We start from the raw sequence: 27,521 nt of genomic DNA, 5'->3' as shown, positions 1-27,521 counted from the left end.
TACATCAACCATCTGCCTGCTAGCCTACCTGGAGGCTCTGCCATCACAGGTCGTACCTACCCTTCACCCAGAGACTGCCTCGGTCACTTGCCGTGACCTCCTGCCCGTTCATTCAGAGACTGCCCCGGTCACTTGCCGTGACCTCCTGCCCCTTCATTCAGAGACTGCCCCGGCCACTTGCCGTGACCTCCAGCCCGTTCACCCAGAGACTGCCTCGGTCACTTGCCGTGACCTCAAGCCCGTTCACTCAGAGACTGTCCCGGTCACCTGCTGTGACTGCCTGCCCGTCTTCCCTGGTCGCCACCCGCTCCCTTACAAGGACCGCCCCCTTGTATAGTAGCTCAGAGGTTCCGCCTCCCAGACCCGTTACAGTTTGCTCGGGCCATGGAACCCGGTGGCACCCAAGCTCCCTCGCTCTCGGACCTGTGTCATGAACTGTCCCGTCAAAGGTCCCAACAGGAGTCCATCCTGGGTCACCTGCGGAATGTCAATACTCGTCTGGACACTCTGACTGCTCCACCAGCAACCTCCGCCAGTGCCATGTCTCGCAATCCGGCAGCTCCGCTGCCCACTAATACCATGATATCCTACCCCGGACCCCGGCTTTCTGCACCTCCTCGCTTCGGAGGCGACTCCGCCCAGGCTCGGGGCTTCATAAATCAGTGCACCCTGCACTTTGAACTATTGTCCCACCAGTTTACCTCCGACCGAGCCAAAATTGCATTCATCATGTTCCATCTCACCGGGGAGGCCCTGGCCTGGCTAAATCCTCTATGGGAGAGAGGAGACCCCCTGGTGTCCAACTTGCCTGCTTTCCTCACGGCTTTCCGGAAAGTCTTCGACGAACCCGGACGGAAGACCTCATCCACATCTTCACTGCTACGCCTCCGTCAGGAAAGTCTCACCGTGGGCCAATACGCCATACGATTCCGTACCCTTGCCTCGGAGCTGGCCTGGGATAACGACGCTCTGGTATCCGTCTTCTGGGAGGGTCTGTCCGGCCGTATTAAAGATGAACTTGCCGGTCGGGACATTCCTACCACTCTCGATGATCTAATAACTCTTGCCACCCGGATTGACCTACGGTTCCAGGAGCGTGCCAGAGAGGTCACCCGTGAGAGGAGGTTACCACGTCTAGCTCCTACTTTTCAGAAACCCGTCACTCCCTCCGTCTCTACCCAGGTACACTCTCCTGAGCCTATGCAGGTCGACCAGACCAAGATGGTCAAAACCCGTCAGGACTTACGCCGTGCCGAGGGGAGCTGCTTCTACTGTGGCAGTAAGGAGCACCGGATCCGTGCCTGCCCGGAGAGGTCGGGAAACGCCTGTGTCTAGGTTCGCTCAGAGAGGTCGACCTACACAAGAATAAATCCTCTCCATCTCTGCTACTGTCAGTCTCAATCATCTGCGGGGAGAACCGTTATTTCGAACAAGCCCAACTTGACTCTGGAGCAGCCGGGAATCTTATTTCATAGTCCCTGGTAGAAAAATACCGCATTCCCACCAAACCTCTGCCTGCACCATTATCTGTCGCTGCTGTGGATGGGGGCCTCTTACCACGTCCCATCCAACTCATCACCGAATCCATAACCCTGCAGGTGGGAATGCTGCATTCTGAGAGTATCTCTTTTCATGTTCTGCCTGGACTCTCTCACGCCCTCTTACTAGGTCTACCTTGGCTCCAGAGACATGCACCCGTGCTTGACTGGCAGACCGGAGAAGTCCTTCGCTGGGGACAGGACTGTCATAAGACTTGTTTGGTTCCTGTTCATCCCATCCGTCCTTCTCCTACCCCAACTAATCTACCTGGACTTCCGATTCCCTATTGGTCATTTGCTGATGTCTTTAATAAAAAGGAGGCAGAGACATTACCCCCTCATAGACCATACGACTGTCCTATCGACCTGTTACCCGGTACTACTCCTCCCCGTGGGCGCATTTACCCATTGTCCGCTGCTGAGACCCGGTCGATGTCCGAATATATTGAGGAGAATTTGGCCAGGGGATTCATCCGGAAATCTACCTCCCCGGCGGGAGCAGGCTTCTTCTTCGTAAAAAAGAAGGACGGCTCTCTCCGTCCCTGTATTGACTATAGAGGCCTTAACCAGATCACGGTGAAGAATAAGTACCCCCTTCCGCTCATTCCAGAATTATTTGATCGCCTGAGGGGGGCTAGAGTCTTCACCAAAGTGGACCTCCGTGGGGCGTACAACCTGGTCCGTATCCGTCAAGGGGATGAATGGAAGACTGCATTCAACACCCGGGACGGCCACTATGAATATCTGGTAATGCCCTTTGGTCTCTGTAACGCTCCTGCCGTCTTTCAAGAGTTGGTCAATGACATCTTCCGGGACCTTCTCTACTCCTGCGTTGTGGTGTACCTGGACGACATCTTGGTCTTCTCTCCGGATCTCCAGACTCACCGGAGGGACGTTCGTCAGGTCCTGCTCAGGCTCAGGCAGAATCACCTCTTCGCTAAATATGAGAAGTGCCTCTTTGAGCAGACCTCGCTTCCGTTTCTGGGCTACATTATTTCTCAGACCGGCCTACGAATGGATCCAGAGAAACTGTCTGCCATCGAGAAATGGCCCCGACCGGAGGGGTTGAAGGCCATTCATCGGTTCCTGGGCTTCGCCAACTACTACCGCCTCTTCATACCACACTTCTCTTCCCGGACTGCCCCAATTTCCGCGCTCACCCGTAAGGGTACTAACCCCAAAGAGTGGCCGCCCGAAGCAGAGGAGGCCTTTCTTTCCTTAAAACAGGCCTTCTCTTCCGCCCCGGTGCTGCATCGTCCGGATGGCAACAAGCAGTTCTTCCTGGAGGTTGACGCTTCCTCCTCTGGAGCCGGAGCTGTACTTACTCAAAAATCATCTTCCGGGAGGATGGTAACTTGCGGCTTCTTCTCCAAACTCTTCTCAGCGCAATTATTCCATAGGAGACCGAGAGTTATTGGCCATCAAGCTGGCATTGGAGGAGTGGCATTACCTGCTCGAGGGGGCTCTTCATCCGGTAATAATTTACACTGACCACAAGAACTTGGCTTATCTCCAGCATGCCCAGAGACTTAACCCGCGCCAAGCCCGGTGGTCCTTGTTTTTTGCTCGCTTTGATTTCGTTCTACATTTTCGCCCGGCTGACAAGAACATCAAAGCGGACGCCTTGTCCCGATCCTTTCTGGTATCTGACCTCGAGGAAGAACCTAAACATATCATCGATCCCGCCAGAGTAATGCAGGTGGCTCCCGTGAGTCTAAATCGTCTTCCTCCTGGTAAAACGTTCGTATCGGTTCCTGATCGGGAGAAGATCCTACACTGGGGTCATTCGTCTAAACTAGCTGGCCACGCTGGTCAGAGAAAGACCCTCCAGCTTATTACCCGGCACTACTGGTGGCCTAACCTGCACAAGGATGTAATAGACTTTGTTTCTGCCTGTGTGTCCTGCGCCCGCAACAAAGTTCCGAGACATCTGCCAGCCGGTCGCCTCCTTCATCTGCCAGTACCTGTTGCCCCCTGGCAGCATATAGTGATGGACTTCATAACTGATCTGCCCGTCTCTGCCGGTTGTACGGTCATTTGGGTGGTCGCTGACCGCTTTTCCAAGATGGCTCACTTCATTCCCCTGCCAGGCCTCCCGTCTGCACCCGAGCTGGCTAAAGACTTTATCCGCCACATCTTCCGTCTTCATGGCCTGCCCCGTCACATCGTGTCGGATCGTGGGGTACAGTTCACTTCTCGTTTCTGGAGAGCCACTTGTAAATTGCTAGACGTCACCCTGGACTTCTCCTCCGCTTACCACCCACAGTCTAATGGTCAAGTGGAGCGGATCAATCAGAACCTGACCAGTTACCTCCGGCACTTCGTTAATGCCCACCATTCTGACTGGGTGGATCTCCTGCCATGGGCCGAATTCTCGTACAACAATCTCGAGAGCGAATCTTCCTCCAAATCCCCGTTTTTTGTAGTCTTCGGTCAACATCCTCGGATCCCGTTTCCCGTCTCCACCTCGGTGGACAATCCGGCTGCGGAATCTCTTGTTAACAAATTTTCCTCCATATGGGAGAGTACCCGATCCGCACTCCTTCTGTCATCCGAGCGTATGAAAAGACATGCAGACAAAAAACGTCTGGATCCTCCTCAATTCCGTCCTGGGGATAAGGTCTGGCTCTCGTCCAAGTATGTCCGGCTCAAGATTCCTTCCTATAAGTTAGGGCCTCGGTTCATCGGTCCTCTGGAGGTCATCAGTCAGATCAACCCGGTGGCCTATAAATTGAAACTCCCGGCCAACTTGCGGATCCCTAACTCCTTCCATGTATCTCTCCTCAAACCCGTGGTACTTAACTCTTTCTCCAAGTCTACAGGTACGCCTCCTGCTCCGGTTTCCGCTGAAAACGAATTTGAGGTAGAGAACATTCTGGCCACCAAAAGGGTAAGAGGGAAGACCTTTTTTCTGGTAGATTGGAAGGGGTTTGGTCCTGAAGAGAGAACATGGGAGCCCCGGGAGAACATCCATGCCCCTCTCATCCTTGCTAAATTTCTGTCTGGCCTAAAAAAGGGGGGGCCTAAAGATGGGGGTACTGTAGCGTCGGCGTCCCTGCCCTCTGCTAGGCAGGGACGCTGTTCCCCTCACCTCTCTGCTCCGAGCCCGGCGTCCTCCTCCCGCTCTGCTGGCAGCGCGCGCTCCTTCCCGGCCACTGTGCTTAGGGCGCGCGCGCTCCCTCCCTCTTAAAGGGGCCGTGCGCGCCGTCCTAAGGAGTCCCTGGCCAATGGCCGGAGGACTTCATCATATATAAGGCACCTCCTCCAAAATGGAGGTGCCCGAGCAATGTTGTTGCACTGTTCACTGCTCTGCTTCAGCCCTCAGGTCCCGTTGCCAGTTACCTGTCAGTTACCTGCCTGATTCCTGCCAGAGTCCTGCCAGTTTGCTGTCTGCTTCCTGCCTGTTATTCCTGCTACCTGCCTGCTTGCCAGAGGTCCGACGGTCTGCCTTACTACACCTGTCAGTCTGTCTAAGGACCAGCCTGCCCGCTCACCTGGGAGCGCACATCAGCTACCTGCCTGTTTGCCAGAGGTCCGACGGTCAGCCCTACTACTCCGTCTGTCTGTCTATGGACCAGCTTGCCCGCTCACCTGGGAGCGCACTCCTGCTACCTGCCTGCTAGCCTACCTGGAGGCTCCGCCGTCACGTGCTGTGACCACCTGCCATTCCAGAGACTCCTGACCGCTCACCTGAGAGCGCACGCCTGTTACCTGCCCGCTAGCCTACCTGGAGGCTCCGCCGTCACGTGCTGTGACCACCTGCCATTCCAGAGACTCTCGCTTGCTCACCTGGGAGCATACATCAACCATCTGCCTGCTAGCCTACCTGGAGGCTCTGCCATCACAGGTCGTACCTACCCTTCACCCAGAGACTGCCTCGGTCACTTGCCGTGACCTCCTGCCCGTTCATTCAGAGACTGCCCCGGTCACTTGCCGTGACCTCCTGCCCCTTCATTCAGAGACTGCCCCGGCCACTTGCCGTGACCTCCAGCCCGTTCACCCAGAGACTGCCTCGGTCACTTGCCGTGACCTCCAGCCCGTTCACTCAGAGACTGTCCCGGTCACCTGCTGTGACTGCCTGCCCGTCTTCCCTGGTCGCCACCCGCTCCCTTACAAGGACCGCCCCCTTGTATAGTAGGTCAGAGGTTCCGCCTCCCAGACCCGTTACAAATTCTAGCATCTACCACCTACCAGGAGCCCACACATTCTAGCATATATTCCCTACCAGGAGCCCACACATTCTAGCATCTATTCCCGACCAGTATCCCTTACAATCTAGCATCTACCACCTACCAGGAGCCCATACATTCTAGCATATATTCCCTACCAGAAGCCCATATATTCTAGCATCCACCACCTACCAGGAGCCTTTACATTCTAGCATCTACCACCTACCAGGAGCCCATACATTCTAGCATCTATCCCCTACCAGGAGCCCATACATTCCAGCATCTATTCCCCACCAGGAGCCCATACATTCTAGCATCTACCACCTACCAGGATCGCATACATTCTAGTATCTACCACCTACCAGGAGCCCATACATTCTAGCATCCACCACCTACCAGGAGCCCATATATTCTAGCATCTACCACCTACCAGGAGCCCATACATTCTAGCATCTATTCCCTACCAGGAGCCTATACATTCTAGCAACTACCCCCTACCAGGAGCCCAAATAATCAAGCTTCTACCACCTACCAGGAGCCCATACATTCTACCATCTACCACCTAACAGGAGCCCATACATTCTAGCATCTACCACCTACCAGGAGCCCATACATTCAAGCATCTAACACCTTCCAGGAGCCCATACATTCTAGCATCTACCACCAACCAGGAGCCCATACATTCTGGCAACTAACACCTACCTGGAGCTTATACATTCTAGCATCTATTCCCCACACGGAGCCCATACATTCTAGCATCTACCACCTACCAGGAGCCCATACATTCTAGCATATATTCCCTACCAGGAGCCCATACATTCTAGCATCTATTCCCTACCAGTAGCCCTTACAATCTAGCATCTACCACCTACCAGGAGCCCATACATTCTAGCATCTATTCCCTACCAGAAGCCCATACATTCTAGCATCTACCACCTACCAGGAGCCCTTACATTCTAGCATCTACCACCTACCAGGAGCCCATACATTCTAGCATATATCCCCTACCAGGAGCCCATACATTCCAGCATCTATTCCCAACCAGGAGCCAATACAATCTAGCATCTACCACCTACCAGGATCTCATACATTCTAGCATCTACTACCTACCAGGAGCCCATACATTTTAGCTTCTACCACCTACCAGGAGCCCATACAATCTAGCATCTACCGCCTACCAGGAGCCCACACATTCTAGAATCTACCACCTACCAGGAGCCCATGCATTCTAGCATCTACCACCTACCAGGAGCCCATACATTCTAGCATCTACCACCTACCAGGAGCCCATGCATTCTAGCATCTACCACCTACCAGGAGCCCATACATTCTACCATATATCCCTTACCAGGACACAATACATTCGAGCATCTATTTCCTACCAGGAGCCAATACATTCTAGCATCTACCACCTACCAGGATCCCATACATTCTAGCATCTATTCCCTACCAGGAGCTCATACATTCTAGCATCTTCCACTTACCAGGAGCCCATACATTCAAGCATCTACCAACTACCAGGAGCCCATACAATCTAGCATCTACCACCTACCAGGTGCCCATACATTCTCTACCACCTACCAGGAGCCCATACATTCTATCATCTAAAACCTGCCAGGAGCCCATACATTCTAACATCTACCACCTACTAGGAGCCCATACATTCTAGCATCTATTCCCTACCAGGATCCCATACATTTTAGCAACTACCCCCTACCAAGAGCCCAAACAATTATGCTTCTACCACCTACCAGTAGCCCATACATTCTACCATCTACCACCTACAAGGATCCCATACATTCTAGCATCTATCCCCTACCAGGAGCCCATGCATTCTTGCATCTACAACCTAGCAGGAGCCCATGCATTCTAGCATCTACCACCTACCAGGATCGCATACATTCTAGCATCTACCACCTACCAGGAGCCCATACATTGTAGCATCCACCACCTACCAGGAGCCCATACATTCTAGCATCTACCACCTACCAGGAGCCCATATATTCTAGCATCTACCACATACCAGGAGCCCATGCATTCTAGCATCTATTCACTACCAGGAGCCCATACATTCTAGCATCTACCACCTACCAGGAGCCCATACATTCTAGCATCTAACACCTACCAGGAGCCCATACATTCTAGCATCTACCACCAACCAAGAGCCCATACATTCTGGCAACTACCACCTACCTGGAGCTTATACATTCTAGCATCTATTCCCCAACCGGAGCCCATACATTCTAGCATCTACCACCTACCAGGAGCCCATGCATTCTAGCATATATTCCCTACCAGGAGCCCATACATTCTAGCATCTATTCCCGACCAGTAGCCCTTACAATCTAGCATCTACCACCTACCAGGAGCCCATACATTCTAGCATCTATTCCCTACCAGAAGCCCATACATTCTAGCATCTACCACCTACCAGGAGCCCTTACATTCTAGAATCTACCACCTACCAGGAGCCCATACATTCTAGCATCTATCCCCTACCAGGAGCCCATACATTGCAGCATCTATTCCCAACCAGGAGCCAATACAATCTAGCATCTACCACCTACCAGGATCTCATACATTCTAGCATCTACCACCTACCAGGAGCCCATACATTTTAGCTTCTATCACCTACCAGGAGCCCATACATTCTAGCATCTACCGCCTACCAGGAGCCCACACATTCTAGCATCTACCACCTACCAGGAGCCCATACATTCTAGCATCTACCACCTACCAGGAGCCCATACATTCTAGCATCTACCACCTACCAGGAGCCCATGCATTCTAGCATCTACCACCTACCAGGAGCCCATACATTCTACCATATATCCCTTACCAGGAGCCAATACATTCCAGCATCTATTTCCTACCAGGAGCCAATACATTCTAGCATCTAACACCTACCAGGATCCCATGCATTCTAGCATCTATTCCCTACCAGGAGCTCATACATTCTAGCATCTACCACCTACCAGGAGCCCATACATTCAAGCATCTACCAACTACCAGGAGCCCATACAATCTAGCATCTACCACCTACCAGGAGCCCATACATTCTCTACCACCTACCAGGAGCCCATACATTCTATCATCTAAAACCTGCCAGGAGCCCATACATTCTAACATCTACCACCTACTAGGAGCCCATACATTCTAGCATCTATTCCCTACCAGGATCCCATACATTCTAGCAACTACCCCCTACCAAGAGCTCAAACAATTATGCTTCTACCACCTACCAGTAGCCCATACATTCTACCATCTACCACCTACAAGGAGCCCATACATTCTAGCATCTATTCCCTACCAGGAGCACATGCATTCTTGCATCTCCAACCTAGCAGGAGCCCATGCATTCTAGAATCTACCACCTACCAGGAGCCCATACATTCTAGCATCCACCACCTACCAGGAGCCCATACATTCTAGCATCTACCACCTACCAGGAGCCCATATATTCTAGCATCTACCACATACCAGGAGCCCATACATTCTAGCATCTATTCCCTACCAGGAGCCTACACATTCTAGCATCCACCACCTACCAGGAGCCCATACATTCCAGCATCTACCACCTACCAGGAGCCCATACATTCTAGCATCTACCACCTACCAGGATCTCATACATTTATAGCATCTACCACCTACCAGGAGCCCATACATTTTAGCTTCTACCACCTACCAGGAGCCCATACATTCTAGCATCTACAGCCTACCAGGAGCCCACACATTCTAGCATCTACCACCTACCAGGAGCCCATACATTCTAGCATCTACCACCTACCAGGAGCCCATACATTCTAGCATCTACCACCTACCAGGAGCCCATACATTCTAGCATCTACCACCTACCAGGAGCCCATGCATTCTAGCATTTACCACCTACCAGGAGCCCATACATTCTACCATCTATCCCTTACCAGGAGCCCATACATTCCAGCATCTATTCCCTACCAGAAGCCCATACATTCTAGCATCTACCACCTACCAGGAGCCCATACATGCTAGCATCTACCACCTACCAGGAGCCCATACATTCTAGCATCTATTCCCTACCAGCAGCCAATACATTCTAGCATCTATTCCCCACCAGGAGCCCTTACATTCTAGTATCTACCACCTACCAGGAGCCCATACATTCTAGCATCTACCACCTACCAGGAGTCCATACATTCTACCATCTACCACCTACAAGGAGCCCATACATTCTAGCATCTATCACTTACCAGGAGCACATGCATTCTAGCATCTACAACCTAGCAGGAGCCCATGCATTCTAGCATCTACCACCTACCAGTAGCCCATACATTCTAGCATCTATCCCCTACCAGGAGCCCATACATTCTAGCATCTAATACCTACCAGTAGCCCATACATTCTAGCATCAAACACCTACCAGGAGCCCATACATTCTAGCATATACCACCTACCAGGACCCCATACATTCTAGCAACTACCAACTACCAGGAGCCCATACATTCTAGCATCTATTCCCCACCAGGAGCCCATACATTCTAGCATCTACCACCTACCAGGAGCCCACACATTCTAGCATATATTCCCTACGAGGAGCCCATACATTCTAGCATCTACCACCTACCAGGAGACCATACATTCTAGAATCTACCACCTACCAGGAGCCCAAATATTCTAGCATCTGCCACCTACCAGGAGCCCATACATTCTAGCAGCTATCCCTTACCATGAGCCCATACATTCCAGCATCTATTCCCTACCAGGAGCCCACACATTCTAGCATCTACCACCTACCAGGAGCCCATACATTCTAGCATCTATTCCCTACCAGGAGCCTGTACATTCTAGCAACTACCCCCTACCAGGAGACCAAACAATCAAGCTTCTAACACCTACCAGGAGCCCATACATTCTACCATCTACCACCTACAAGGAGCCCATACATTCTAGAATCTATCCCCTACCAGGTGCCCATGCATTCTAGCATCTACCACCTAACAGGAGCCCATACATTCTAGCATCTACCACCTACCAGGAGACCATACATTCTAGCATCTAACACCTACCAGGTGCCCATACTTTCTAGCATCTACCACCAACCAGGAGCCCATACATTCTAGCAACTACCACCTCCCTGGAGCTTATACATTCTAGCATCTATTCCCCACCAGGAGCCCATACATTCTAGCATCTACCACCTACCAGGAGCCCATACATTCTAGCATATATTCCCTACCAGGAGACCATACATTCTAGCATCTATTCCCGACCAGTAGCCCTTACAATCTAGCATCTACCACCTACCAGGAGCCTATACATTCTAGCATCTCTTCCCCACCAGAAGCCCATACATTCTAGCATCTACCACCTACCAGGAGCCCTTACATTCTAGCATCTACCACCTACCAGGAGCCCATACATTCTAGCATCTATCCCCTACCAGGAGCCCATACATTCCAGCATCTATTCCCAACCAGGAGCCAATACATTCTAGCATCTACCACCTACCAGGATCTCATACATTTATAGCATCTACCACCTACCAGGAGCCCATACATTTTAGCTTATACCACCTACCAGGAGCCCATACATTCTAGCATCTACAGCCTACCAGGAGCCCACACATTCTAGCATCTACCACCTACCAGGAGCCCATACATTCTAGCATCTACCACCTACCAGGAGCCCATACATTCTAGCATCTACCACCTACCAGGAGCCCATACATTCTAGCATCTACCACCTACCAGGAGCCCATGCATTCTAGCATTTACCACCTACCAGGAGCCCATACATTCTACCATCTATCCCTTACCAGGAGCCAATACATTCCAGCATCTATTTCCTACCAGGAGCCAATACATTCTAGCATCTACCACCTACCAGGATCCCATACATTCTAGCATCTATTCCCTACCAGGAGCTCATACATTCTAGCATCTACCACCTACCAGGAGCCCATACATTCAAGCATCTACCAACTACCAGGAGCCCATACAATCTAGCATCTACCACCTACCAGGAGCCCATACATTCTCTACCACCTACCAGGAGCCCATACATTCTATCATCTAAAACCTTCCAGTAGCCCATACATTCTAGCATCTACCACCTACCAGAGGCCCATACATTCTAGCATCTACCACCTACCAGGAGCCCATACATTCTAGCATCTTCCCCCTACCAGGAGCCCATACATTCTAGCATCTTCCCCCTACCAGGAGCCCATACATACTAGCATATTCCCCCTACCAGGTGCCCATCCATACTAGCATCTACCCCCAATCAGGAGCCCATACATTCTAGCATCTACCCCCTACCAGGAGCCAGTACATTCTAGAATCTACCACCTACCTGGAGCCCATACATTCTAGCATCTATCCCCTACCAGGAGCCCATACATTCTAGCATCTACCCCCCTACCAGGAGCTCATACATTCTAGCATCTTCCCCCTACCAGGAGCCAAAACATTCTAGCATCTACCCCCTACCAGAAGCCCATACATTCTAGTATTTACCCCCTACCAGGAGCCCATACATTCTAGCATCTACCCCATACCAGGAGCCCATACATTCTAGCATCTACTCCAACCAGGAGCCCATACATTCTAGGATCTACCCCCTACCAGGAGCCCATACATTGTAGCATCTACACCCTATCAGGAGCCCATACATTCTAGCATCTACCACCTACCAGGAGCCCATACCTCCTAGCATCTAACACATACCAGTAGCCCATACATTCTAGCATCTATCCCCTACCAGGAGCCCATATATTCCAGCATCTATTCCCCACCAGGTGCCCATACATTCTAGCATCTACCACGTACCAGGAGCCCATACATTCTAGCATCTATCGCGTACCAGGAGCCTATGCATTCTATCATCTACCACCTACCAGGAGCCTCTACATTCTAGCATCTACCCGCTACCAGGAGCCCATACATTCTAGCATCTACCCCATACCAGGAGCCCATACATTCTAGCATCTATCCCCTACCAGGAGGCCATACATTCTAGCATCTACCACCTACCAGAAGCCCATACATTCTAGCATCTACCACCTACCAGGAGCCCATACATTCTAGCATCTACCACCTACCAGGAGCCCATACCGTCTAGCATCTAACACCTACCAGGAGCCCATACATTCTAGCAACTACCACCTACCAGGAGCCAATACATTCTAGGATCTATTCCCCACCAGGAGCCCATACATTCTAGCATCTACCACCTACCAGGAGCCCATACATTCTAGCATATATTCCCTACCAGGAGCCCATACATTCTAGCATCTATTCCCTACCAGGAGCCCATACATTCTAGCATCTACCACCTACCAGGAGTCCCTACATTCTAGCATCTACCACCTACCCGGAGCCCATACATTCTAGCATCTACCACCTAACAGGAGCCAATACATTCTAGGATCTATTCCCCACCAGGAGCCCATACATTCTAGCATCTACCACCTACCAGGAGCCAATACATTCTAGGATCTATTCCCCACCAGGAGCCCATACATTCTAGCATCTACCACCTACCAGGAGCCCATACATTCTAGCATATATTCCCTGCCAGGAGCCCATACATTCCAGCATCTATTCCCTACCAGAAGCCCATACATTCTAGCATCTACCACCTACCAGGAGCCCATACATTCTAGCATCTATCCCCTACCAGGAGTCCATATATTCCAGCATCTATTCCCTACCAGGAGCCCATACATTCTAGCATCTACCACCTAACAGGATCCCATACATTCTAGCATCTACCACCTACCAGGAGCCCATACATTCTAGCTTCTACCACCTACCAGGAGCCCATACATTCTAGCAACTACCACCTACCAGGAGCCCATACATTATAGCATCTACCACCTACCAGGAGCCCATACATTCTAGCATCTACCACCTACCAGGAGCCCATACATTCTAGCATCTATTCCCAACCAGTAGTCCATACATTCTATCATCTACCACCTACCAGGAGCCCATACATTCTAGCATCTACCACCTACCAGGAGCCCATACATTCTAGCATCTATTCCCTACCAGGAGCCCATACATTCTAGCATCTACCACTTACCAGGCGCCCATAAATTCTAGCATCTACCACCTACCAACAGCCCATGCATTCTAGCATCTACCACCTACAAGGAGCCCATACATTCTAGCATCTATCCCTTACCAGGAGCCTATACATTCCAGCATCTATTCCCTACCTGGAGCCCATACATTCTAGCATCTACCACCTACCAGGATCCCATACATTCTAGCATATATTGCCTACTAGGAGCTCATACATTCTAGCATCTACCACCTACCAGGAGTCCATACATTCAAGCATCTACCACCTACCAGGAGCCCATACCTTCTAGCATCTAACACATTCCAGTAGCACATCCATTCTAGCATCTATCCCCTACCAGGAGCCCATACATTCCAGCATCTATTCCCCACCAGGAGCCCATACATTCTAGCATCTACCACCTACCAAGAGCCAATACATTCTAGCATCTACCACCTACCAGGAGCCCATACATTCTAGCATCTATCGTGTACCAGGAGCCTATGCATTCTATCATCTACCACCTACCAGGAACCCATACATTCTGGCATCTACCCGCTACCTGGAGCCCATACATTCTAGCATCTACCACCTACCAGAAGCCCATACATTCTAGCATCTACCACCTACCAGAAGCGCATACATTCTAGCATCTACCACCTACCAGGAGCCCATACATTCTAGCATCTTCCCCCTACCAGGAGCCCATACATTCTAGCATCTTCCCCCTACCAGGAGCCCATACATACTAGCATCTTCCCCCTACCAGGTGCCCATACATACTAGCATCTACCCCCAATCAGGAGCCCATACATTCTAGCATCTACCCCCTACCAGGAGCCAGTACATTCTAGAATCTACCACCTACCTGGAGCCCATACATTCTAGCATCTATCCCCAACCAGGAGCCCATACATTCTAGCATCTACCCCCCTACCAGGAGCTCATACATTCTAGCATCTTCCCCCTACCAGGAGCCAATACATTCTAGCATCTACCCCCTACCAGAAGCCCATACATTCTAGTATTTACCCCCTACCAGGAGCCCATACATTCTAGCATCTACCCCATACCAGGAGCCCATACATTCTAGCATCTACTCCAACCAGGAGCCCATACATTCTAGGATCTACCCCCTACCAGGAGCCCATACATTGTAGCATCTACCCACTATCAGGAGCCCATACATTCTAGCATCTACCACCTACCAGGAGCCCATACCTTCTAGCATCTAACACATACCAGTAGCCCATACATTCTAGCATCTATCCCCTACCAGGAGCCCATACATTCCAGCATCTATTCCCCACAAGGTGCCCATACATTCTAGCATCTACCACCTACCAGGAGCCAATACATTCTAGCATCTATCGCGTACCAGGAGCCTATGCATTCTATCATCTACCACCTACGAGGAGCCCCTACATTCTAGCATCTACCCGCTACCAGGAGCCCATACATTCTAGCATCTACCCCATACCAGGAGCCCATACATTCTAGCATCTATCCCCTACCAGGAGGCCATACATTCTAGAATCTACCACCTACCAGAAGCCCATACATTCTATCATCTATTCCCGACCAGTATCCCTTACAATCTAGCATCTACCACCTACCAGGAGCCCATACATTCTAGCATATATTCCCAACCAGAAGCCCATACATTCTAGCATCCACCACCTACCAGGAGCCCTTACATTCTAGCATCTATCCCCTACCAGGAGGCCATACATTCTAGAATCTACCACCTACCAGAAGCCCATACATTCTAGCATCTATTCCCGACCAGTATCCCTTACAATCTAGCATCTACCACCTACCAGGAGCCCATACATTCTAGCATATATTCCCTACCAGAAGCCCATACATTCTAGCATCCACCACCTACCAGGAGCCCTTACATTCTAGCATCTACCACCTACCAGGAGCTCATACATTCTAGCATCTTCCCCCTACCAGGAGCGCATACATTCTAGTATCTACCACCTACCTGGAGCTTATACATTCTAGCATCTATTCCCCACCAGGAGCCCATACATTCTAGCATCTACCACCTACCAGGAGCCCATACATTCTAGCATATATTCCCTATCAGGAGCCCATACATTCTAGCATCTATTCCCGACCAGTAGCCCTTACAATCTAGCATCTACCACCTACCAGGAGCCCATACATTCTAGCATCTATCCCCTACCGGGAGCCCATACATTCCAGCATCTATTCCCAACCAGGAGCCCATACATTCTAGCATCTACCACCTACCAGGATCTCATACATTCTAGCATCTACCACCTACCAGGAGCCCATACATGCTAGCTTCTACCACCTACCAGGAGCCCATACATTCTAGCATCTACCACCTACCAGGAGCCTACACATTCTAGCATCTACCACCTACCAGGAGCCCATACATTCTAGCATCTACCACCTACCAGGAGCCCATACATTCTAGCATCTACCACCTACCAGGAGCCCATACATTCTACCATCTATCCCTTACCAGGAGCCCATACATTCCAGCATCTATTTCCTACCAGGAGCCCATACATTCTAGCATCTACCACCTACCAGGATCCCATACATTCTAGCATCTATTCCCTACCAAGAGCTCATACATTCTAGCATCTACCACCTACCAGGAGCCCATACATTCAAGCATCTACTACCTACCAGGAACCCATACATTCAAGCATCTACCACCTACCAGGAGCCCATACAATCTAGCATCTACCACCTACCAGGAGCCCATACATTCTAGCATCTACCACCTACCAGGAGCCCATACATTCTATCATCTAAAACCTGCCAGTAGCCCATACATTCTAGCATCTACCATCTACCAGGAGTCCGTACATTCTAGCATCTATTCCTTACCAGGAGCCCATACATTCCAGCATCTATTCCCTACCAGAAGCCTATACATTCTAGCACCTACCGCCTACCAGGAGCCCATACATTCTAGCATCTATTCCCTACCAGGAACCAATACATTCTAGCATCTACCACCTACCAGGAGCCCGTACATTCTAGCATCTATTCCTTACCAGGAGCCCATACATTCCAGCATCTATTCCCTACCAGAAGACTATACATTCTAGCACCTACCACCTACCAGGAGCCCATACATTCTAGCATCTATTCCCTACCAGGAGCCAATACATTCTAGCATCTACCACCTACCAGGAGCACATACATTCTAGCATCTATTCCCCACCAGGAGCCCTTACATTCTAGTATCTACCACCTACCAGGAGCCCATACATTCTAAAATCTACCACCTACCAGGAGCCCATACATTCTAGCATCTATTCCCTACCAGGATCCCATACATTCTAGCAACTACCCCCTACCAAGAGCCCAAGCAATTATGCTTCTACCACCTACCAGTAGCCCATACATTCTACCATCTACCACCTGCAAGGAGCCCATACATTCTAGCATCTTTCCCCTACCAGGAGCCCATGCATTCTTGCATCTACAACCTAGCAGGAGACCATGCATTCTAGCATCTATCCCCTACCAGGAGCCCATACATTCCAGCATCTATTCCCAACCTGGAGCCCATACATTCTAGCATCTACCACCTACCAGGATCTCATACATTCTAGCATCTAACACCTACCAGGAGCCCATACATTCTAGCTTCCACCACCTACCAGGAGACCATACATTCTAGCATCTACCACCTACCAGGAGTCCATATATTCTAGCATCTACCACCTACCAGGAGCCCATACATTCTAGCATCTACCACCTACCAGGAGCCCATACATTCTAGCATCTACCACCTACCAGGAGCCCATACATTCTACCATCTATCCCTTACTAGGAGCCCATACATTCCAGCATCTATTTCCTACCAGGAGCCCATACATTCTAGCATCTACCACCTACCAGGAGCCCATATATTCTACCATCTATCCCTTACTAGGAGCCCATACATTCCAGCATATATTTCCTACCAGGAGCCCATACATTCTAGCATCTATTCCCTACCAGGAGCTCATACATTCTAGCATCTACCACCTAACAGGAGCCCATACATTCAAGCATCTACCACCTACCAGGAGCCCATACAATCTAGCATCTACCACCTACCAGGAGCCCATACATTCTAGCATCTACCACCTACCAGGAGCCCATACATTCTATCATCTAAAACCTGCCAGTAGCCCATACATTCTAGCATCTACCACCTACCAGGAGTCCATACATTCTAGCATCTATTCCTTACCAGGAGCCCCTACATTCCAGCATCTATTCCCTACCAGAAGCCTATACATTCTAGCATCTACCACCTACCAGGAGCCCATACATTCTAGCATCTATTCCCTACCAGGAGCCAATACATTCTAGCATCTACCACCTACCAGGAGCACATACATTCTATCATCTATTCCCCACCAGGAGCCCTTACATTCTAGTATCTACCACCTACCAGGTGCCCATACATTCTAACATCTACCACCTACCAGGAACCCATACATTCTAGCATCTATTCCCTACCAGGATCCCATTCATTCTAGCAACTACCCCTACCAAGAGCCCAAACAATTGTGCTTCTACCACCTACCAGTAGCCCATACATTCTACCATCTACCACCTACAAGGAGCCCATACCTTCTAGCATCTATCCCCTACCAGGAGTCCATGCATTCTTGCATCTACAACCTACCAGGAGCCCATGCATTCTTGCATCTACAACCTATCAGGAGCCCATACATTCTAGCATCTATCCCCTACCAGGAGCCCATACATTCTAGCATATACCACCTACCAGGAGCCCATATATTCTAGCATCTAACACCTACCAGGAGCCGATACAATCTAGCATCTAACACCTACCAGTAGCCCATACATTCTAGCATATACCACCTACCAGGAGCCCATACATTCTAGCAACTACCACCTACCAGGAGACCATACATTCTAGCATCTATTCCCCACCAGGAGCCCATACATTCTAGCATCTACCACCTACCAGGAGCCCACACATTCTAGCATATATTCCCTACCAGGATCCCATACATTCTAGCATCTATTCCCGACCAGTATCCCTTACAATCTAGCATCTACCACCTACCAGGAGCCCATACATTCTAGCATATATTCCCTACCAGAAGCCCATACATTCTAGCATCCACCACCTACCAGGAACCCTTACATTCTAGCATCTACCACCTACCAGGAGCCCATATATTCTAGCATCTATCCCCTACCAGGACCCCATACATTCCAGCATCTATTCCCCACCAGGAGCCCATACATTCTAGCATCTACCTCCTACCAGGATCGCATACATTCTAGCATCTACCACCTACCAGGAGCCCATACATTCTAGCATCCACCACCTACCAGGAGACCATACATTCTAGCATCTACCACCTACCAGGAGTCCATATATTCTACCATCTACCACCTACCAGGAGCCCATACATTCTAGCATCTATTCCCTACCAGGAGCCTATACATTCTATCAACTACCCCCTACCAGGAGCCCAAACAATCAAGCTTCTACCACCTTCCAGGAGCCCATACATTCTACCATCTACCACCTACAAGGAGCCCATACCTTCTAGCATCTATCCCCTACCAAGAGCCCATGCATTCTAGCATCTACCACCTAACAGGAGCCCATACATTCTAGCATCTACCACCTACCAGGAGCCCATACATTCTAGCATCTAACACCTACCAGGAGCCCATACATTCTTGCATCTACCACCAACCAGGAGCCCATACATTCTAGCAACTACCACCTACCTGGAGCTTATACATTCTAGCATCTATTCCCTACCAGGAGCCCATACATTCTAGCATCTACCACTTACCAGGAGCCCATAAATTCTAGCATCTACCACCTACCAACAGCCATGCATTCTAGCATCTACCACCTACCAGGAGCCCATACATTCTAGCATCTATCCCTTACCAGGAGCCCATACATTCCAGCATCTATTCCCGACCTGGAGCCCAAAGATTCTAGCATCTACCACCTACCAGGATCCCATACATTCTAGCATCTATTGCCTACTAGGAGCTCATATATTCTAGCATCTACCACCTACCAGGAGTCCATACATTCAAGCATCTACCACCTACCAGGAGCCCATACCTTCTAGCATCTAACACATACCAGTAGCCCATACATTCTAGCATCTATCCCCTACCAGGAGCCCATACAATCCAGCATCTATTCCCCACCAGGAGCCCATACATTCTAGCATCTACCACCTACCAGGAGCCCATACATTCTAGCATCTACCACCTACCAGGAGCCCATACATCCTAGCATCTATCGCGTACCAGGAGCCTATGCATTCTATCATCTACCACCTACCAGGAGACCATACATTCTAGCATCTACCCGCTACCTGGAGCCCATATATTCTAGCATCTACCCCATACCAGGAGCCCATACATTCTAGCACCTATCCCCTACCAGGAGCCCATACATTCTAGCATCTACCACCTACCAGAAGCCCATACATTCTAGCATCTACCACCTACCAGGAGCCCATACATTCTAGCATCTTTCCCCTACCAGGAGCCCATACATTCTAGCATCTTCCCCCTACCAGGAGCCCATACATACTAGCATCTTCCCCCTACCAGGTGCCCATACATACTAGCATCTACCCCAATCAGGAGCCCATACATTCTAGCATCTACCCCCTGCCAGGAGCCAGTACATTCTAGAATCTACCACCTACCTGGAGCCCATACATTCTAGCATCTATCCCCTACCAGGAGCCCATACATTCTAGCATCTACCCCCATACCAGCAGCTCATACATTCTAGCATCTTCCCCCTACCAGGAGCGAATACATTCTAGCATCTACCCCCTACCAGAAGCCCATACATTCTAGTATTTACCCCCTACCAGGAGCCCATACATTCTAGCATCTACCACAAACCAGGAGCCCATACATTCTAGCATCTACTCCAACCAGGAGCCCATACATTCTAGGATCTACCCCCTACCAGGAGCCCATACATTGTAGCATCTGCCCCCTATCAGGAGCCCATACATTCTAGCATCTACCACCTACCAGGAGCCCATACCTTCTAGCATCTAACACATACCAGTAGCCCATACATTCTAGCATCTATCCCCTACCAGGAGCCCATACATTCCAGCATCTATTCCCCACCAGGTGCCCATACATTCTAGCATCTAACACCTACCAGGAGCCCATACATTCTAGCATCTATCGCGTACCAGGAGCCTATGCATTCTATCATCTACCACCTACCAGGAGCCCCTACATTCTAGCATCTACCCACTACCAGGAGCCCATACATTCTAGCATCTACCCCATACCAGGAGCCCATACATTCTAGCATCTATCCCCTACCAGGAGCCCATACATTCTAGCATCTACCACCTACCTGGAGCTTATACATTCTAGAATCTATTCCCCACGAGGAGCCCATACATTCTAGCATCTACCACCTACCAGGAGCCCATACATTCTAGCATATATTCCCTATCAGGAGACCATACATTCTAGCATCTATTCCCGACCAGTAGCCCTTACAATCTAGCATATACCACCTACCAGGAGCCCATACATTCTAGCATCTATTCCCTATCAGAAGCCCATACATTCTAGCATCTACCACCTACCAGGAGCCCATACATTCTAGCATCTATCCCCTACCAGGAGCCCATGCATTCTTGCATCTACAACCTTGCAGGAGCCCATGCATTCTAGCATCTACCACCTACCAGGAGCCGATACAATCTAGCATCTAACACCTACGAGTAGCCCATACATTCTAGCATATACCACCTACCAGGAGCCCATACATTGTAGCAACTACCACCTACCAGGAGCCCATACATTCTAGCATCTATTCCCCACCAGGAGCCCATACATTCTAGCATCTACCGCCTACCAGGAGCCCACACATTCTAGCATATATTCCCTACCAGGAGCCCATACATTCTAGCATCTATTCCCGACCAGTATCCCTTACAATCTAGCATCTACCACCTACCAGGAGCCCATACATTCTAGCATATATTCCCTACCAGAAGCCCATACATTCTAGCATCCACCACCTACCAGGAGCCCTTACATTCTAGCATCTACCACCTACCAGGAGCCCATACATTCTAGCATCTATCCCCTACCAGGAGCCCATACATTCCAGCATCTATTCCCCACCAGGAGCCCATACATTCTAGCATCTACCTACTACCAGGATCGCATACATTCTAGCATCTACCACCTACCAGGAGCCCATACATTCTAGCATCCACCACCTGCCAGGAGACCATACATTCTAGCATCTACCACCTACCAGGAGCCCATATATTCTAGAATCTACCACCTACCAGGAGCCCATACATTCTAGCATCTATTCCCTACCAGGAGCCTATACATTCTATCAACTACCCCCTACCAGGAGCCCAAACAATCAAGCTTCTACCACCTACCAGGAGCCCATACATTCTACCATCTACCACCTACAAGGAGCCCATACCTTCTAGCATCTATCCCCTACCAGGAGCCCATGCATTCTAGCATCTACCACCTAACAGGAGCCCATACATTCTAGCATCTACAACCTACCAGGAGCCCATACATTCTAGCATCTAACACCTACCAGGAGCCCATACATTCTAGCATCTACCACCAACCAGGAGCCCATAAATTCTAGCATCTACCACCTACCAACAGCCCATGCATTCTAGCATCTACCATCTACCAGGATCCCATACATTCTAGCATCTATCCCTTACCAGGAGCCCATACATTCCAGCATCTATTCCCTACCTGGAGCCCATACATTCTAGCATCTACCACCTACCAGGATCCCATACATTCTAGCATCTATTGCCTACTAGGAGCTCATACATTCTAGCATCTACCACCTACCAGGAGTCCATACATTCAAGCATCTACCACCTACCAGTAGCCCATACATTCTAGCATCTATCCCCTACCAGGAGCCCATACATTCCAGCATGTATTCCACACCAGGAGCCCATACATTCTAGCATCTACCACCTACCAGGAGCCCATACATTCTAGCATCTACCACCTACCAGGAGCCCATACATCCTAGCATCTATCGCGTACCAGGAGCCTATGCATTCTATCATCTACCACCTACCAGGAGCCCATACATTCTAGCGTCTACCCGCTACCAGGAGCCCATACATTCTAGCATCTACCCCATACCAGGAGCCCATACATTCTAGCATCTATCCCCTACCAGGAGCCCATACATTCTAGCATCTACCACCTACCAGAAGCCCATACATTCTAGCATCTACCACCCACCAGGAGCCCATACATTCTAGCATCTTCCCCTTACCAGGAGCCCATACATTCTAGCATCTTCCCCCTACCAGGAGCCCATACATACTAGCATCTTCCCTCTACCAGGTGCCCATACATACTAGCATCTACCCCCAATCAGGAGCCCATACATTCTAGCATCTACCCCCTACCAGGAGCCAGTACATTCTAGAATCTACCACCTACCTGGAGCCCATACATTCTAGCATCTATCCCCTACCAGGAGCCCATACATTCTAGCATCTACCCCCCTACCAGAATCTCATACATTCTAGCATCTTCCCCCTACCAGGAGCCAATACATTCTAGCATCTACCCCCTACCAGAAGCCCATACATTCTAGTATTTACCCCCTACCAGGAGCCCATACATTCTAGCATCTACCCCATACCAGGAGCCCATACATTCTAGCATCTACTCCAACCAGGAGCCCATACATTCTAGGATCTACCCCCTACCAGGAGCTCATACATTGTAGCATCTACCCCCTCCTATCAGGAGCCCATACATTCTAGCATCTACCACCTACCAGGAGCCCATACCTTCTAGCATCTAACACATACCAGTAGCCCATACATTCTAGCATCTATCCCCTACCAGGAGCCCATACATTCCAGCATCTATTCCCCACCAGGAGCCCATACATTCTAGCATCTACCACCTACCAGGATCCCATACATTCTAGCATCTATCGCGTACCAGGAGCCTATGCATTCTATCATCTACCACCTACCAGGAGCCCCTACATTCTAGCATCTACCCGCTACCAGGAGCCCATACATTCTAGCATCTACCCCATACCAGGAGCCCATACATTCTAGCATCTATCCCCTACCAGGAGGCCATACATTCTAGCATCTACCACCTACCAGAAGCCCATACATTCTAGCATCTACCACCTACCAGGAGCCCATACATTCTAGCATCTACCACCTACCAGGAGCTTATACATTCTAGTATATCTTCCCTATCAGGAGGCCATACATTCTAGCATCTATTCCCGACCAGTAGCCCTTGCAATCTAGCATCTACCACCTACCAGGAGCCCATACATTCTAGCATCTATTCCCTACCAGGAGCCCATACATTCTACCATCTATCCCTTACCAGGAGCCCATACATTCCAGCATCTATTTCCTACCAGGAGCCCATACATTCTAGCATCTACCACCTACCAGGATCCCACACATTCTAGCATCTACCACCTACCAGGAGCCCACACATTCTAGCATCTACCACCTACCAGGAGCCCATACATTCTAGCATCTACCACCTACCAGGAGCCCATACATTCTAGCATCTATTCCCTACCAGGAGCTCATACATTCTAGCATCTACCACCTACCAGGAGCCCATACATTCAAGCATCTACCACCTACCAGGAGCCCATACAATCTAGCCTCTACCACCTACCAGGAGCCCATACATTCTAGCATCTACCACCTACCAGGAGCCCATACAATCTAGCATCTCCCACCTACCAGGAGCCCATACATTCAAGCATCTACCACCTACCAGGAGCCCATACAATCTAGCATCTACCACCTACCCGGAGCCCATACATTCTAGCATCTACCACCTACCAGGAGCCCATACATTCTATCATCTAAAACCTGCCAGTAGCCCATACATTCTAGCATCTATCACCTACCACGAGTCCATACATTCTAGCATCTATTCCTTACCAGGAGCCCATACATTCCAGCATCTATTCCCTACAGAAGCCTATACATTCTAGCATCTACCATCTAGCATATATTCCCTACCAGGTGCCAATACATTCTAGCATCTACCACCTACCAGGAGCACATACATTCTAGCATCTATTCCCCACCAGGAGCCCTTACATTCTTGTATCTACCCCCTACCAGGAGCCCATACATTCTAACATCTACCACCTACCAAGAGCCCAAACAATTATGCTTCTACCACCTACCAGTAGCCCATACATTCTATCATCTAACACCTACCAGGAGCCCATACATTCTAGCATATACCACCTACCAGGAGCCCATACATTCTAGCATATATTCCCTACCAGAAGCCCATACATTCTAGCATCCACCACCTACCAGGAGCCCTTACATTCTAGCATCTACCACCTACCAGGAGCCCATACATTCTAGCATCTATCCCTACCAGGAGCCCATACATTCCAGCATCTATTCCCAACCAGGAGCCCATACATTCTAGCATCTACCACCTACCAGGATCTCGTACATTCTAGCATCTACCACCTACCAGGAGCCCATACATTTTAGCTTCTACCACCTACCAGGAGCCCATACATTCTAGCATCTACCGCCTACCAGGAGTCCACACATTCTAGCATCTACCACCTACCAGGAGCCCATACATTCTAGCATTTACCACCTACCATGAGCCCATACATTCTAGCATCTACCACCTACCAGGAGCCCATGCATTCTAGCATCTACCAGCTACCAGGAGCCCATACATTCTAGCATCTATTCCCTACCAGGAGCTCATACATTTTAGCATCTACCACCTACCAGGAGCCCATACATTCAAGCATCTACCAACTACCAGGAGCCCATACAATCTAGCATCTTCCACCTACCAGGAGCCCATACATTCTCTACCAGCTACCAGGAGCCCATACATTCTATCATCTAAAACCTGCCAGTAGCCCATACATTCTAGCATCTACCACCTACCAGGAGTTCATACATTCTAGCATCTATTCCTTACCAGGAGCCCATACATTCCAGCATCTATTCCCTACCAGTAGCCCATACATTCTAGCATCTACCACCTACCAGGATCCCATACATTCTAACATCTATTCCCTACCAGGAGCCAATACATTCTAGCATCTACCACCTACCAGGAGCACATACATTCTAGCATCTATTCCCCACCAGGAGCACTTACATTCTAGTATCTACCACCTACCAGGAGCCCATACATTCTAGCATCTACCACCTACCAGGAGCCCATACATTATAGCATCTATTCCCTACCAGGATCCCATACATTCTAGCAACTACCCCCTACCAAGAGCCCAAACAATTAGGCTTCTACCACCTACCAGGAGTCCATACATTCTATCATCTACCACCTACAAGGAGCCCATACATTCTAGCATCCATCCCCTACCAGGAGACCATGCATTCTAGCATCTACCACCTAGCAGGAGCCCATGCATTCTAGCATCTACCACCTACCAGGAGCCCATACATTCTAGCATCTATTCCTTAACAGGAGCCCATACATTCCAGCATCTATTCCCTACCAGAAGCCTATACATTCTAGCATCTACCACCTACCAGGAGCCCATACATTCTAGCATATATTCCCTACCAGTAGCCAATACATTCTAGCATCTACCACCTACCAGGAGCACATACATTCTAGCATCTATTCCCCACCAGGAGCCCTTACATTCTAGTATCTACCACCTACCAGGAGCCCATACATTCTAACATCTACCACCTACCAAGAGCCCAAACAATTATGCTTCTACCACCTACCAGTAGCCCATACATTCTATCATCTAACACCTACCAGGAGCCCATACATTCTAGCATATACCACCTACCAGGAGCCCATACATTCTAGCATATATTCCCTACCAGAAGCCCATACATTCTAGCATCCACCACCTACCAGGAGCCCTTACATTCTAGCATCTACCACCTACCAGGAGCCCATACATTCTAGCATCTATCCCTACCAGGAGCCCATACATTCCAGCATCTATTCCCAACCAGGAGCCCATACATTCTAGCATCTACCACCTACCAGGATCTCATACATTCTAGCATCTACCACCTACCAGGAGCCCATACATTTTAGCTTCTACCACCTACCAGGAGCCCATACATTCTAGCATCTACCGCCTACCAGGAGCCCATACATTCTAGCATCTACCACCTACCATGAGCCCATACATTCTAGCATCTACCACCTACCAGGAGCCCATGCATTCTAGCATCTACCACCTACCAGGAGCCCATACATTCTAGCATCTATTCTCTACCAGGAGCTCATACATTTTAGCATCTACCACCTACCAGGGGCCCATACATTCAAGCATCTACCAACTACCAGGAGCCCATACAATCTAGCATCTTCCACCTACCAGGAGCCCATACATTCTCTACCAGCTACCAGGAGCCCATACATTCTATCATCTAAAACCTGCCAGTAGCCCATACATTCTAGCATCTACCACCTACCAGGAGTTCATACATTCTAGCATCTATTCCTTACCAGGAGCCCATACATTCCAGCATCTATTCCCTACCAGTAGCCCATACATTCTAGCATCTACCACCTACCAGAATCCCATACATTCTAACATCTATTCCCTACCAGGAGCCAATACATTCTAGCATCTACCACCTACCAGGAGCACATACATTCTAGCATCTATTCCCCACCAGGAGCACTTACATTCTAGTATCTACCACTTACCAGGAGCCCA

This window comes from Phyllobates terribilis, unplaced genomic scaffold (assembly GCF_046119375.1).
Source record: "Phyllobates terribilis strain yellow unplaced genomic scaffold, ASM4611937v1 Scaffold_26__1_contigs__length_17865784, whole genome shotgun sequence".
In the NCBI taxonomy this organism is placed as follows: Eukaryota; Metazoa; Chordata; class Amphibia; order Anura; family Dendrobatidae; genus Phyllobates; species Phyllobates terribilis.
The sequence above is the reverse complement of the archived record's forward strand: the minus strand, read 5'-3'. Positions refer to the sequence as shown.